We start from the raw sequence: 17,336 nt of genomic DNA on the forward strand, positions 1-17,336 counted from the left end.
TGTTTGATGAGTTCCTTCATCTGCAGCAAGGATCCTTATTTGTGGTCAAATACCACAAGAAGTTCTTAGAGCTGGCGCGCTTCGCGAGGATGCTTGTGCCTACAGAGCTTGCTAAGGTTGAGCGTTTCGTTGCCGGTCTGAATTATGAGGCACGAAAAGCGTTGACGGTGAGTAGACCCAGCACCCTTAAGGATGCGTATCTGTGTGCCGCGGATCTGTATCGTGTTCAGCAGCTTCAGAAGGGATCGTTTGAGCTAGCTAGGAAGAGAGTTGAGAGCGGAGGTTCTTCCACCTTCAAGAAGCCCCGGCCGAGTTTTCAAGTCAAGGCGGTGTCATCTTCTTCTCAAGGACCTATCAGGGTGGAGCATCAGGATCAAGCGAAGTCGGTTGGTTGTCGAAGGTGTGGGAAGGTGCACGCGGGCCATGATTGTTATGGCCAGGCGTTTAGGTGTTTCCGATGCGGGGATCGTGGTCACAAAGTCGCGGAGTGTTCCCAGCTTGCCGGTCAGAGAGCGTTGCCGCCACCCCCGACAGCCGGAGGAACACCAGGAGGGAGTTCGAGTCGCGGAACTGTCAGAGCTAGGCCACCTGAAAGAGTTTTTGTGATGGCGCATTCTCAGGCTGAGTCAGAGGGCTTGATGGAGGATGAAGTGGCAGGTAACCCCTTTCTTCTAGCCTATCCTTGTTTGTTTCTCCAGAATCACCATGTTCGTTGTATCTTGAGTGTTACCTTGTGTTTCATAGTTGTCTCTTGCTTGGCAATCCTTGGTACGCTTTCTTTGATAGCAATTATTTTGAAGCTTAGTGTAGACTCTTCTTGCAAAGTGATTTCTTTAGTTGGTATATGAGCTTTGTTGTGAAGTTAGCAATCCATCCTTGTCATGTTTTGCGATTTGGGCCAATTCTACAATCCTTGTACTTGGTTGTTCTTACAACGATTCCTTGTGAGCTTCCTAAATTTTCCAAGAATTCTTTGAATTGGAAAATAGCAAAATTCATACCAAAAACCTTTCCTTGTGTAGCGTAAAAGCCAAGCCTAATGTTTAATTATAACCTTTGAATTTTGAACCCAAGCCTAATATTTAACAACCCAACCTCTAAACCCCTTAAGCTAATTATCTTTCTTGAAACCTAACCAATTTTAATTCCATCTAAACCATAATTTCCCACTTTGCCCAAAATCCCCAAATTAAATCATCTTTTTCCCCAATTTCACCCAAATCCATAAATTCCCAAACTCTCTTTCTCTTTCTTCCCTCCCTACCCGTGAACCACCAAGCACCCACCCCTTCCCCGTAGCTTCATCTGCAAACCGCCACCACCAACCTGCCTGTCGCCGTCGCTGTTCGCCGGAGCTGTGCCACCGAGAGAGAGAGAGAGAGCAGCGAGAGAGCGTGAGAGAGCAGCAAGAGAGAGAGGAGAAAAGGAGAAGCCTTGGGTTCTTTTTGTTGAGCTTTGGGTCACCTTCAATCATGCCTAGAAGGTCAAGTTTGGCAAGGAAAGCAGAATGGGTTGATACCCATTACCTTGTTCTTGAAGGTAAAGCTTTTGATCCGGCATCTTTTCCTAGTTCTTTGTTGGATATGGTTAGGTATCAAGGTTTGTTGGATGGGTTTCTCGCCATAAGGGCCGAGACATACCCGAGTTTGGTGAAAGAGTTTTATCGTCACCTAGTTGTGACAAAGGAGGGTGATAAGTTGGAGATCACCTCTAAGGTGAGAGGTGTGAAGGTTGTGTTGGCTGAGAAGAGGTTGGCTCAGTTGTTGAGTTTGTCTGCTACCGGAGTGGCTCAGTACAGTGGCCATTCTTGGGTTAGTACGGATACCATGGGGTACCGTGACTATTTGAGCTATCTGTTGGGTCGTACGAGTGGTTTCACTCAAGCCTCTAGGCCAGAAAAGAAGTGGTTGTCTTCGGAGCAAAGGATCTTGGTGATGTTGGTATCGGATTGTTTATTGCCTAATAACAACAAGAGCAGTTTGTTGGGTAAGTTGGAGTGCACCTTTGCCTTTTGCCTCAAGAATATGGTTAAGTTCAACCTGCCTGCTTTGATGATGCAACACATGGTGTTTTGCCGAGATCACAATCGGAAGAGCTTACCGTATGGGATGGTGCTGAGTTGGATCTTGGTTAAGAAAGGTGTCAGTGTGGATGGTTGCCTCCCGAAGGCCGTGGGAAAGATGGTGTTGGATACCACCAATCTGCGGAGTTGTAATCTGTTTCGGTTGGATGATGGTGAGTACATCACGCTAGAAGAGGTTGCAAGGAAAGCACCTGATGAGAGGGCGGAGTTAGCTGCTGAGCTTAGAATCCATGACGGGAAGTTGAGCCTCGCAGTCCAGAGTTTGGGCGGTGACGAAGAAACTGAGGAAGAAGCAGACCAAGAGGAAGAAGTAGGAGCACCGGAGGCCGCCGAAGCTGAAGAAAGTGATTCGGACAGTGAGGAAAGCCGGAGAAGGAAGGAAGCTCGCACAAAGAGGAAGCATGACGTTGTCACCTTGCTTCGTCAGCAGAACAGCATGATTGCCGAAGGTTTTGCGTTTATGAAGGCGCAGTTCGTCGCAGTGCATCAGAGGGTGGACCAGATTGAAGCCAGTTCTAGCCACAGAGACGAAGACGAAGAGGAGTCCGAAGAAGCCGAGGAGTCGGAGAGCGAGGAGTTTTAGTTTGTGTTGTGGTTATCCCGTTCGCTTTTTCCTTGTTGTTTCCCTTCTTAGCCGTTGTTGTGTGCTTTGTGTGCTTGCTTGTTTTGTTTGTTGCCTTGTTGTTTAGCTAGTTTGATAGTTGCTGTTTGGAGTTAGTAGTGTAGTTCTAGGTTGATGTCTAGAAGTTGGTGGTTGTGTTGAGGCTAGAGTTCTTGATGCTCAATCTATCAGTTTGTTGACCTCTTGCCAATCCTTGAATTTGAAATGCCTTCTTCTTTGCTTTGCAATCCTTGTGAGTTCTTATTTGGCCAAAAGAGTTGTTCTTGAACTTCTTGTCACAATGTCGTTTCCTTTCACCGTTTGCTTTTAATTCGACGTACCCAAGCTTCGGGGACAAAGCTTCTTTGAAGGTGGAGAGGATGTGACACCCCAAAGATCCACATTCAATCCATGGATTAATTGAGTAATTAATCCTATTGTATTTGAGGAATTAATTCCTAAAATCTTGATTTTTAATACTCAAGGACTAGTATTTGACTTGTCAACCTTTAAGTTGTGTTGTACCTTGTGCTTTGAGGGGAGTTCCCTTGTTCCTTACACTTTCTAAGGGTTAGTAAGGGTATTCATGTCTTTTCACCAAGAGTTATTATTGTAACCTAACCTAGAAAACTTCTTCATTTCATTCCCTACAATTCTTAGAAATTAGTTCTACCGTCTCTCTAGAAAAGAAGTGTAGCTTATTCTCCAAGCCAAGTTGAGACCCTTGTCAAGATTCCAAGATTTGCTTCCAAGATTCAACCTTTCACCTATTTGGGAATCTAGGAGGGTAAGATCTAAGTTCATCTTGTGTTTTTGGTTCCATCTTAGTTGTCTTTTTCTTAAAGGTAGGATCTTTATGATCTTTTGGTTTAATCTTGAAGTGGGTTTGGAAAATAAGCCTTGTGGAGAGCTTATTGTGGTGTAAAGTGAATTCTTTTGGTCTACAGGAGGTAACCCATGCTCTAGAAAACCTATTTTGCTTACCTATATGTGATTTCTTGGATTCTACATGTGTTTTGCTATGAAATGTGAGTGTTTATGCATTTGTCTTGTGAAAATGCATATCTAGAGCTTGTGTTTAGGGTTCCTTTGTGCCATTGCTTGGCATTTTCTATGGTTCAAGTCATTTTGTTGTGTTTGGTGAGATTTGGCATGTTTTGGACTTGCATTTGTGTTTGGAGAAGAAAATCCCCGAAGGGATATGTTGTGGAACAGGAATGTTCCCGCGGGCGGAACGGCGGGCGGGGCACAACCCGCCGGCCTACCCGCGGGTACATAGGCCTGTAGGAATGTGTTCCCGCGGGCGGAACCACGGGTGAGTCACTATCCGTGGGTCCACCCGCGGGTACACGAGTGGTGTTTGTTCGGGATTTGTTCCCCGTGATCCGTTTCACTCGGTATTTGGTCTTTTGACTTCCTGTTGTTCTTTTGTGGAACTATTTGAGTGTCTTCTTGATGTTTCGTACGTCTAGAACCATATGGTAGGTATCCATGTAGGACTTTGGTGTCTTGAATCGTGCTAAGTCTTCAACATTGTGTTTCGTTGGACCAAGAGGTGTCTTGTGTGTTCCTCGGAACTATCTTGAGTTTCTCCATTGTTAAGTATGCTAATTTATTTTCTTAATGCTAGCGTGTGTGTGGTTTGTACCTTCCGTTTGGTTGATGATAACTTGTGTTATTCATCGTTGTTGTTGTTGGGTTGTGACTCGTTCCTTGATAGAGTATGTTTCATACCTTCGTTGTGATCCGTTGTTTGACTCTTGTTGAGTTGTGGTGCGTGTGTGGCTTTACCTGGATTGCACGATTAGTGGTATGGGACACTAGTCACCAAGGTATTGCAGCGGTCCTCGTGGTGGCCGTGACGTGATTATGGAGTTGTGGCCTGAGTGATGGGTCCACGTTTTTGGGGGATAACATGTGTTATCCGGGCATGTGTTGCCGTGAATTGGTGGTTTCGTTGGTGGTCGTTGGTGGGGGACGACGGTCCCGGGGGAATAAGGTTGGACTAAGAAGTACAGGGGTCCTGGAGGTAATGGTTGGAAAGAAGGTACAAGGTTGGGGGTAGCCATAAGGTTGGAACAGGGCATAAGGAAGGCATACCAACTCGTGATGGGTGATGTTGCGAGGGCTTGTAAAGCCGGCGTTGTGTGATCTTCTCTCGTGACGTGTGTAGTCACGGAGGCTCGTGTTATTTTGGCATCTGTTGCCGTTGGGTGAGTATTTATCCTTTGCGTGTGGTTAACCCTTGTGGTTTATGATGTGTTCCCGTATTATCTTTGAGAGTGATGAGTCTTGTGTTGACTGTTGATCTTGGTTTTGACTTATATATATGTATTCCGTTTCGAAAATGGTTTTTATGACTTATATCTATCTATATATGATACTTAACGGTATTGGTGGGTGACCAGCATTATTCGCTGACCGGGCGTCGTTCCAATGTTTATCTTTGTATCTTTCAGGTGATGTATAGACGAGCGCGATGTCTAGAGCCTGGTAGCTTAGCACCTTTATCCTTGTTTTTGTGGCCTGTGCGCCAATGTAGTTAGACTGATGTTTTGGGATAGATGTATACACCTGCAGATTGTTTGCCGTAGCGTTTACCATGTTGGTAGACGTGGCATGACACCCCGTTGGATTTCTTTTATCCAGTTTCGTTTTATCTTCCGCTGTGTTAGTTTTGTCGTTTAATCTGCATGTGTTAAGGCTTTTATATAGGTCTTGTTTGGGGGGTGTTACACTATATTTTAGCCCGGAGGAACCTTTTGTGATCCCGACAAAAGCAATGGCTCCCTCATTCGCTCATATATTTTTCATTATTTTTTCGTTGGCAGCCATTCTCAATCTTTGCCTTTTTCTCTTGTAATCCCCTTCTTCTATCACTCATACTTTTTTCATTTGGGATTTTTTTTCCCACTTATCCACAAGGCTTACCTTTTGCTCCATACCTCATCAAAAGATGTGTTCGTTTCCGACCTTGCTTTGTTTGATCTTTCCAAGGTTGCAAAGTGCACACTCCCACTTCGAGAAATCGTTTACTAAGGTCTAGGCAAAATAAGAGGTGAATTATCATATAAACATGCAATAAAAATAACCCTACTTGGGCCCTATACAATCCTATGGGTGTAAGAGAAAAATTTTCAAAGTTATTCAAAAAATTTATCTCACTAAGTATCATAAAAAACATTTTCAAAATGATGAAACCAATTCCATTCGTTTCCTTAGTCACATGCACTATCTAATGATTACACATAGGCATGCCAAAAATTTCTTTTGAAAAACTAAAGCACAAGGTGTGCGCCCCTTTCTACACTTTAGAACAACATCGTCCTGATGTTCATTACTGTGGACGCACGGGTGTGAACAAGAGCAGGAAAGTGAAACCTTATTTTCCTTTCCACACTTTAGAAGTGCAGTGTGGGATGCCCCTTACTGTTCAAACACACTAGAAACTTAATCTAAGGGGTTGTCCCTTTCCACACTTTAGGAATAGGCAATGGGGCTTAAGGGATAACAACTCATGCAAAGAATAAAGTCTAGCTATAAGCACAGGAAAGTACCTTTCCACACTTTAAAACCAGAAACTGGGGAAAGGTAAAAGTATAGAGAGAAGAAAAACCCCCTTCATTGTAGGAGAATTTCCTCAAACTTTAATAAAGAATTTGTTCCCCCAGTCTATGGATAACATGAATATGCAGTTAAGCGTTAGTGGCAAAGACTCAATATTGCTAATAAAAATGTACAAGGATGATACAACATCTTCATTGTTCCTGTTTAAGCATAGAGTTAAGCATGCAGATAGGTGGGTTTCAAAAGATAAGAGAGTTCGCAAGCTTTATTCATGAAATACTAACAGAGGTAAAATCGTGCATGAAAAAGAAATTAAGAACAAGTAAAATAAAGCAATTGCAAAGATAAAGCAGTTCAAGAAAGGTAAGGGCGGTACCCCACGCATAGGGTACCTAGAGTTTAGTTAATGAAAACCAAGCAACAAACAGAGTCACAAATTAAATAAAGTGTTGAAGAAAGTGGTATATCTTGCAGGTCATGGAGATTCTTCTGGGGGTCGTGCAATGCAAGCCCACAACTCCGCAACTTGTTCCTGAAAATCTTGATTTTCCTAAACTGATCGTTGATGATACTTTGCTGTATTTCCATCAGATTCAGTTGCATTTTCATTGTTTCATATAGGCCCTTTTCTATCGCAGTTACTTTTTCCAATTGTGTCAGGGGAGGATCGTATGTGCTAGCCCGCAAGGTCGCACTTCCCATCGTTGTTCCAAATTCATGAGGAAGTGGAGGGAACGTTGATCCTTGACACGTTGGGATGGCGTTGGCTTTTCTCCTTGAGGTTACATCGACTTCATCTATTTCATTGTGTAAAACCATCATGTTGCTTCCTATAGAATCAATTCAGATAATTCAATAGCTTACAAGATGTTTACATCAATAGTCAAGAATATTTTTCATTCAAAACAATTATTTAACACATGCACAGTTTTATTGTCCCTATTTTAGTTCAAGTACTTCACATGATAGATCAATCATTTTTATCATAACATTGATGCAAAACTCTTCAAGTCTCGAGCAAGTATACTTCAAACTACTCATTCTCGCTTCTCTTAACCAGAATTAGAGGATGTGACACCCCGTAAATTCAAACGCTAATCAGGGATTAATTGTAGAATTAATCCTAATCTCTTTGCTAATTTATTCCTAAAAATCCTGAAATTTAATAGTCAATGGACTAGATTTTGACTAGTCACATAAGTCAAGGGGTTGTACCCTGTGCTTCTTGAGTTGTGCCCTTGTTCCCTTGTCTTTCCCACATTAGTAAGGGTAGGAATGTCCTTCTACCTAAGGTTTGTGATTCAAGCAAACCAAGCAATACTCTTTCATTTCATTCACCCTTCAATCTAAACACAAAAACCTCTAGCCTCTCTCTAAAAATGTTTAGCTTCTTCTCCAAGCTAGGATTTGAGCATCCAAGTCTTGCAAGTTTGTCTCCCAAGATTCCTACTTTCTTCATCTTGAGCATAGGGGAGGGTAAGATCCTTGGTCTTATGATTTTATAACCTCCTTTTTGGTGTCTTTTTCTAAAGATAGAATCTTTGTTGTCTTTTGGTTTGTGTATGAAGTTGGTGTGGAAGAGGAGCTTTAGGAGAGGCTTTCTAAGGGTGAAAAGAGGAAGTTATTAGGCTACAAAGGTAACCCATGCTTTACAAAACCTATTTTCTTACTTATATGGTGATTTCTTGGCTTTTACTTGTTATTCTTGTGTTGATTTGTGAGATTTGATGCATTGTCTTATGGTGATGCATGTTTAGAGCTTGTTCTTGAGGTTCTTGAACGCCATTGCTTGGCTATTTCTTGGGTTGAAGTCATATTGTTGTTGTGTGTGAGATTTTGGGTGTTTTCGAATTGAACTTGGCCTTGTTGTTAAAAATCCCCGAAGCGATATTTTTGGTGTACATTGTGTACCCGCGGGCGGAACAGCGGGCAGAGGCCTACCCGTCGCCCCACCCGCGGGGAACAATTGTCTCGTGGGCTTGTACCCGCGGGCGGTTGTGCACCCGTGGCCCCACCCGCGGGGAACAATGGATGGTAGTTGGCTGGGATTTGTTCCCCGTGATTCTTTTGACTCGGTATTGATGTTTTGACCTTCCGATGTTGTTTTATTGGGCTATTTGTGAGTCTTCTTGATATTTCGTATGTCTAGAACGGTATGTTAGGAATCCATGTAGGAATTGGTGTCTTGAATCGTGCTAAGGGTCCAATCTTGTGATTCGTTGGGCTAATTGTGAGTCTTGAATGTTCTTTGGAACTACTTTGGTTTACCCGTTTGATAAGCATGCTAGTTTGATGTTGAAATACTAGTATGTGCGGTTTGTTCCTTCTTATTGAGATTGCCAACTTGTGTTGACAATCATTTGGTGTTGGATTGGAATCCTTTGTTGTTGAGTATGGTCTCATGTCTTTATTGTGATCTCTTGATTGATTCCTATGATGAGAACGTATGTAATTCGTTGTACCCTTTTGTTTATACTTGATTAAAACTATTGTTGAGTCTTGGTCTTCTTGGTAATGATGATGACCTTGTGTGTGATTAAGATTGAGATTGGTGGTTTGTTACTTGAGCTTTGCTCACGAGTTTGCCGGTTTTGTGATTATGAAATTAATGGTACCCTCGTGTACTGAGAGTTCGGCAGAAATGTGGGTGGTTGTAGGTGGAGGGGGGAGGGGGGGGGGGGCGACGGTCCTTGGAGGAAAAACGGTTGGGACAGTAACACCCCGTGTTACGGCCTTTAAACCCGAATTAATTATTTAATTAATTACATTAATAATAATTAAAAAGGATTTAATTTGATTAGAAATCCCTTTAATTAATTAATGTGGTCCACCACGGATCGTGGACCCTTGCCTACACTAGAGTCATAAGCCCATTAAAAATAAAGAAAGTCAACATTTTACTAATCATATCCTAATTAGGAATCCTAGGCCTACACATCTATTAGGAATAAAGAAAGTATACCTTTACTATTCAGATTATGGTTAGGATTCTCTTTAATTAATTAATATGGTCCACCATGGACCATGGACCTTTATCCCTAAAACAAGTCCTTAGTCCTATAAGGAATAGAATTAGTAAACCCATACCATTCAGATCCTAATTAGGACTCCTAAATATATATATATATATATATATATATATATATATATATATATATATATATATATATATATATAAGGACATAGGAGGCACCTAGAAGTCACACCATAATAGATATCACCACACAAGAATTCCCAACGGACTCCCCACTACCAAGCCTAGGGAGATAAAAACGGATGGAAATCTTAGGGAAGAACTTTAATAGCCAAGGCTAAGAGGTAACCCATGTCTCAACAAAACCTATTTTCTTCGCTATAATCTCTTTCCTTGGCCTCCCTCTATATACTTGTGTCTTGATTGAATTCTTCTATGATAATTGTGTTATGGTCTTGATGATTGATAAGATGACTTATATGCTTTCTTGAGAATCTTGATGACCTTGATGTCAAAAAGAAGTTCTTGGTTATGATATGATGATTCTTGACGAATCTTGATATTTTCTTGATGTTAAGAATAAAATATGTTCTTGATGATTTGGGTGGGATTAGAGCCCTAGGTTGGATTGGGAATTTGTATTGAAGATGTTATTGATTTATATTTGGGTGGGAATTCGCATGTTCGGGTGTTGTTTGTATTTAGAAGCCGTAATAGGATGAGTCCTACATGATTCTTGCTTTTGATCCGTTATTTGCTTGTGTGATGTCGTTATTTGCATTTAAAAGTGTCTAAGCATGGTTTCGGGTCCCACAAAGGATCCCGGGACGAATTTATGATGTATGAGTCAGTGAGGGGTAGGTGGGTGTAACACCCCGTGTTACGATCCCTAAAACCAATTAATCATTTAACCAATTACCCAAAAGAAAGAATTAAATCACAATAATTAATTAGGAAAGGCCCACCATAGTCCATGGGCCCTTATCCCTAAACCCAATCCTTAGTCCCAAAAGGAATAGAATTAGCAAGCATATAATATTAGTTCCTAATTAGGACTCCTGAATATATAAATAGGGGACTTAAGAGGCACCTAGAACCCCCCCACCACAATAATCCCTCACCACACAAGAAGTTCCAATAATTCCCCTAGGAGAAATCAAGAAAGAAGAAAGCTTCAAGAAAGACCCTTCATAGCCAAGGAATTAATTAAGGCTAAAAGGTAACCCATGTCTCAACAAAACCTATTTTCATAGCTATAATTCCCCTCTTAGGATTTCCCCATATTATTGTGTATTGATGATTTGTGATATTATTATTGATGATTGGTGGGATGATTCCATGGGTGATCTTGATGATGAGAGGTTCTTGATAATTATGGTGTTCCTGACGATTGTATAACGTTCTTGATAATTATATGGTGTTCTTGATGTTCTTAATGATTATATGAGGTTCTTGATAGTTATATGATATTCCTACCGAATCTTGATTTTGGAAGATGAATTGTGTTCTTGTTGATTTAAAAATAATTAGAACCCTAGGTTATATCGTGGAATTCGTATGGTATTATTCTTGGTATATTGGGTGGGAATTCGAATGATTGGGTGTTGATTATGTTTAGAAAAGCATGATAGGTTATGTGTCATATGTTTCTTGATTTTTGATCCGTTAATTGTCTACGCGTGTTATCAATTGCGTTTGAAAGTGTCTAAGCATAGCTTCGGGTTCCACAAAGGTTCCCGAGGTGTTTTTGGTGAAAAAGAGTCAGTGGGGGGTAGGTAGGGGTAGGGGACCCGCCACCTACCTGCGGCCTACTTGGGCAATGCCGGCAGCGGGCAGCCGGCGGGAGGGCAGCTGCCCGCCGGGCACCCGCTGCCCGGAACAGTGCCGCCGCTGGTTTGTACCCCACCTTGGGATTTTGGCTTCCCCGTTTGATGTTCCCCCGACCCCCGTGGTGTCCCAACGGACTCCGTCTATCGTGCCTATATCTAGTTTGATATTTCGGGTACCGTTCGTAGGTTGTATGAGTCTTATATATTGCATGCTAGTTGAATTGGTATCCCGTTGACCTAGGAGGAAGAAGTATGAACCCCTTAGGATTATTCTTAGTATGTGAAGGATCATGCATAGGTTTTGTTATACGTTTTCTCCCCCTTCCCAATGTGTTAATGTGGGTTGCATGTGCTTGCTATGTGTTATGTGTGCATGATACCCCAATTCGGTTGCGATCGGATTGGTTATTCCTGAACTACGGTTCAGAAGCTGGCTGCGGTCAGATTTACACTCTCGGGCTGCGGTCCACCGTTTGGTTGCGATCAAACGTTTCTACATGAGTTGTGGTTCATATTTCCTGGCTGCGGTCAGATGACGTACTCTTGGGCTGCGGGCTACTATTTGGTTGCGATCGAACTATGATGAGCTGCGGTTCATCGGTCGGTTGCGATCGACCCCTCCGTGTTGCGATACGGGGCAGGGTGCTGCGGGGCCGTGTCAGAGCTATATGCGTTGCCCCTCATGTATGGGCATGCGATTGGTCCTGTGGCGCCAACAAAGTGTGCTATGTGATGAGATATGGATGAGTTGTTGCTATGAGTACCTTGGGGATGTGACTATGGGATTTATACTGGGAATCGTATATGTCGGATTATAATTATTAATTGTGCTTATCTTACTTGTCTTGTCTGTTGTAAACTGTATATGCTTGGTATAATTGCTGTCTGTGCTTAACCCTATCTGTTGAGTCGATCCCTGTTTTAAAAGCTAGAGTCTCGTAGGATATATCTTGATGTTTCAAATTGGTTTTCGTATATCTATATATATGACTGTATGTACTGTATTTCAACGTGTTGGAGTGGGTTACCAGCATCTCTCGTTGAACAGATATATTTGGCTTTCAGGCACAGACGAGTAGATCATGGGAGCGCACTAGAAGCTTGGGGCGTAGATTAGATAGTGTTCCCTTTCGGCCTGCGTGCCATGACTTTGTATTGATACTGATTGAGGTTTTATTTAGGCTGTGCACCTGAGTTCTCTAGCTCGGGTGTGGCATAACACCCCGTACTCCTGTATCGTATTTTGGGATTTAGTGAGATTCTATCTCCATTATATAAGTTTTAAAAGTCTTAAAAATCTGGGGTGTTACAGTTGGTATCAGAGCCTAAGTTTGACCCTAGGATAAGACTATTTAGACAGACCATAGGACATAGACTTGAGCTCTAGGGACATAGGATTCAGGGATCCTAGGACGCGCGGTGAGATTGTGAAACCTACACATAACCTCCCCTCACATTATCCCTCCTCCATCTAAAGAGAACTTTTTCCCCCGCTTACCGCATCGAAAGAAAAACACCAAGCTCTAACTTAACGTTCTTATAAATATTGACCCAGAAGAACGACAGCATGGCGCCAAACAGAAGACAATCAAGAACTCCAGAACCCGCCACACACGACCCCCTGAACCAAACGCTACAACAACTAATGCAAGTCGCCCAGGCACTAAGCGACGTAGCTCATCGCAACAACAGGCCCTCGCCTCCTCCATCAAACACGAACTCAGACGTCGCCCGACAAGTTTCAAACCATCGACCACCCACGTTCTCAGGAGAAGAGGACCCCGTGATCCTGGAGGAATGGATCCGGACCCTCGACAAAATTCTCGGGTTAGTGGAATGCCTAGAAGAACGTCGCGTGGAGATAGCCTCGTTTTACTTCGGACACGAGGCCGATCTTTGGTGGATCCACGAGGGTCCCGCTTACCAACAAGAACCAGGGTTCAATTGGGAAAACCTCAAAACACGACTACGAGAACGATTCTACCCAACACATGTAAAGGCATCCATGTACGAAGAGTTCCTCCATCTAAAGCAAGGGACAGCCACCGTCATGGAATACCACAAGCGATTCCTCGAACTAGCGCGCTTCGCACCAGAGCTAGTCCCCACTGAAGTAACCAAGATAGAAAGTTTCGTCTCGGGCCTCAACTTCGAAGCCCGGAAAGCAATAGTGGTAAGCAGACCTCGGACACTCAACGAGGCTTACTCCAGTGCCGCCAATCTCTATCGAATCCAACTACTCCAGCGCGGTGTTCAGGAACAGATACGAAAAAGGAACACCGGAGGGGGAGCACCACCGGTAAAAAGAACGAGGAACGACACCAACACAAGACCAAGCAACTTGACCAACCAAAGGCCGTCCCTAGGGAACAATGAAGCAAACCCAAGGAGCTTCCCTTGTCCAAAATGCAACAAAAGCCATAGAGGGAAAGATTGCATGGGCAATCCCTGGCGATGCTTCAACTGCGGAGAAGAAGGGCACAATGCCTTCCAGTGCGTTCAACCCCAAAGGCCACGCCCCACCACCACGGGTCAACACGGAGGCACCACCCACAAAGGGAACTACGGCGCTCCCAGGAAAATATTCGTCATGAGCCGCACTCAAGCCGACCTCGGGAACGAGAGCAACCTCGAGGAGGGGAACCTAACCCCAGAAGACAAGGACCACGCAAACCCCGCGGGAGAAAATCAAGAAGACGAATTCTGTCTAGGATAAACCGACAATTCCTTGTAATCACCTTCATAGTAAAACTACTTATTTAGCGATTACTTCGGAATTTTATAAATAAAAAATTCAATTAAAATTCGATCCTGCTTATAAAGATGAAACCACAAATTATATAACAAGCCAAGCCTCCCATCATTAGAAGACAAAAGAGGGAAAAAGACAGGGACCACACCATCAAGAAAAGCCGAGTTTTACCAATAGGAATTGAACCCTTCACTACAAGAAAAATCGTGAATCGCGACGGAAACTATTTCGTCGCAATTTAACGACTGATATTGTGACGGAATAGTTTCCGTTGCAAATTAACGACGGATTTCGCGACGGAAATTAATTTCGTCGCGAGTTTTGGCGCAAAGAGAAAATAAAACCCGCGAAATATTGGCGGAAAAATATTCACAACGAAATTTGCGACGGATATAAGTTACGTCGTCTATTTAGCGACGGAAAAAACGGCGGATTTACTTTCCATCGCGAAAGGATGAAATCTTTTTGTAAATGAATAAATATTGCGACGGAATTAACGATGGAAATTATTCCGTCGCAATTGTGTTTTTTATTTTTTGTTTCGAAACGGCCGTGCTTTTGTTTTTCTTAGTAATTATAATTATATGAACATTAAGGCAATCCCTTCATTTAGGGTTTGCTTCTTTCTCTTCATCAAATGAATTTTTGTCTCCAGCCTGTAGTGAGCCGCAGCCACCACCACCTCCGTAACCTACTAACCTCCGTAGCCGCCGTCGTAGCTTCCACCTTCGTAACTTTGTCCTCGCAGCCACCACCTCAATAGCCATAAGCAATGTAGCTGCCTCCATAGCAGATTAGCAGCCATGACCTCAACCTCAAGACTGCCATAGCTACCGAACGACAGCTCAAACTCCGATCCACAGCCTCTCCCTCATATCCTCGCTGCCGTAGCCACCGTCGCCACCATCGCCGCCGTAGCCACCGTCGCCGCCTCCAGGCTCCAACGATTGTACGTATGTACCTCTCTCTTTTGCAGATACCATATTGTAAATTTCACTGTTATTTTTTTTCTTCATAAATTTGTATTAGGTTATCCAATAAGCTAGCCACCAAGTTCCTCTTTCTTTTTCCTTAATTTGTGTTGCAATATGTTCTGTTTACTGGTATGATTTGAGTGATTCAAGATGGTGAAATGGGTGTATTATGATACCGGGTCTTAGGCGAAGTGTGACACACTTTTGTTTTAACATGGGTGTATTATGATATTGGGTGTTGTTCTAAGGATGTTGTGGAGGTTTCTTTGTGGATACACTAACAATGATTTTTTTAAGGTTTAAAGTTTTCCTAATAAACAGTGATTGAAATTCTAAGTTAATGTTTACTGCACACCAATATCCTGTGGTAAGAACTCAATAATAGTTTATTTTCTTGCTTCTCTCATGTAAACGGAATAAGGTGGGGAGTGTTAAAGAGAAATTAGCAAAATTATTTGAAGAATCTCTTAGAGCAGAGTTTCCTGATGAATTGGATGTACAACCAATGATGGCTATTTGCAACAATCCCAAATTTGGAGACTATCAATGGTATGGTTTACATTCTTATTTCATTATAGGTTTCCTGTCTTTTATCTTTTATATTGAAAAGAATACATGCATTTGAAGTTTTAGTGCCAGTTGAGAGTTGAACTATGTTCTCTCTTAGTGCTTGGGGTGTTTTATGCTATTTATATTCTACAATTTCTGATTAAGCAAGTATTATTTTTAGTAGTAACAATGCCATGAGCTTATGGGATAAAATTAAAGGGAAGGGTACTCAGTTCAAGGGTCCTCAACCTGTTGGACAGGTAATGGCATTGATTTTTGTTGTGCTTGGTACATCACAATTCTGTTTCAACCAACACAGTGGACATCAATATGCTTAGACAATCAAATGGTTTCTCATTTTCAGGCTATTATGAACAATCTTCCTCCATAAGAGAATATGATTTTAAATTCTGTTTCTATTCTATTTGAAATTAATTCTGAGTTTTAATATGGTTTTGTAGTTTGGTATGCTAATTGAATACCTTTTTGAAAAATTTCCAAACTGGGAAGCCGCTAGTCCTCATGCTATTGGAGATTTAGAGGTAAGTGTTGATACTTTGGTTAGTTTGTTTCGTTTCTAGCTGATTGACTATGATTTATAATGCCGGAAATTTATAATGCCGTAAACTTCCCTTATTGATTTGATAGATCTGATAAGACTTTCAAACCATATTTTTGAATACACAAAAATGAACTGAAGATTTCTACTGTCCCAAATAAGATCTTAAGCCACTGAATTTGGTCCTATTTTTTTTTTTTGTTTTTTCTTTTAATAAAGTTCATTAGCTAAGATCTTATGTATATTACCATATTTCTTGTAACTATTTAACATCACAATCAAGATTCCAGCTTTGCTTACATATGTACATCCAGATCCGATAATTATCAGTATATTTAATGAGCACGGCATTAATCAAAGAAAAATGATAGTGATCCTTTAACCACATTAGTTCATCCTTTTTAGGAATTTTATAAGGCTTTAAAAACAAAGATTTGATAGTGATCCTGATTTCAAGGAGAGGGCACAAAATGTTGTAGCTAGTCTTCAGGTGAACTTTTTACTTATTTTAAGCAGTTGAATAGTCTAAACTCAACAGATACATCATATTATTGAAAGAGCTTGGCAGCTTGTAGAAACTGCTTAATAAGCATTTCTTTCTCCCAACAGAGAAGGAACTCTCTTAGTAGAGAGTTATTTTAGGCAGATGGTTTCTGTATTTTTCATAAGTGTGACCACACAAGTCAACTTGTTATTCTTTTATTAATTGAAAGATTATTTCAACTTTCCTACTATGCAGTTAGAGATTTATTTTGGTAATGGTTCTTGTGTTGCATTCTTTCTTTGTAAATAGGGCGGGGAGGAGAAGTACACAAAAGCATGGTCACAGATTTGTGAAATTAGTCGAAGTCTCGAAGAGAATTTGGAAAGAAGGTTTATCAACGACTTGGTGTACATTTGCCTAAGTTCAAAGGGTTAACTACTACAGTGCCTGCTAGGCTGCTACATAGCATAAGAGCATTGGATATTGTTTTTTTAGTTTACTATTTGTTGGTTATATGTGGTAGATTTTCATTTACATGTATAGCGAGTTGTTGTTCAGACTTTAATTGATTATTATTAGTTAATAAAATGTGGATTGGTGATACTAAATGTTGATTGATAATATTTTAGAATTAATTGTGTTTTAGTATGTTATTGTAGTTTTATATTAATATTTTAAAAGTTTATATACTATTTAAAAATAATAATTATACATAATTTTTTTTAAAAATAATTTTTAAAAAATGTGACAAAATTGCGATAGAATATAAGTTTTACGACGGAATTACGACGGGAAAAAAATATGGCGATGGACTATTTGTTTTTAAAATGGCGACAAAAAAGAATAATTTCCGTTGTCAAAATGCAACGGAATTGCGACGGAATTGTTCCGTCGCAAATTTGCGACGCCTCATTCCGTTGCCAATTCCGTCGCCATATTTTGCGACGGAATTATTCCGTCGCGT

At 41.4% G+C, this 17,336-nt stretch overlaps 1 long non-coding RNA gene across 1 annotated transcript; it reads left to right on the forward strand.

Moving 5' to 3' along the window:
- Positions 1 to 15,238: 15,238 nt before the first annotated feature.
- On the forward strand, positions 15,239 to 15,721 carry LOC109163285. Its single transcript, XR_002051241.1, has 3 exons — positions 15,239 to 15,329; positions 15,514 to 15,589; positions 15,694 to 15,721. It is a non-coding gene; the product is annotated as an uncharacterized LOC109163285 (long non-coding RNA).
- Positions 15,722 to 17,336: the final 1,615 nt, after the last annotated feature.

Source organism: Ipomoea nil, unplaced genomic scaffold (genome assembly GCF_001879475.1).
Source record: "Ipomoea nil cultivar Tokyo-kokei standard unplaced genomic scaffold, Asagao_1.1 scaffold3016, whole genome shotgun sequence".
Classification (NCBI taxonomy): Eukaryota; Viridiplantae; Streptophyta; class Magnoliopsida; order Solanales; family Convolvulaceae; genus Ipomoea; species Ipomoea nil.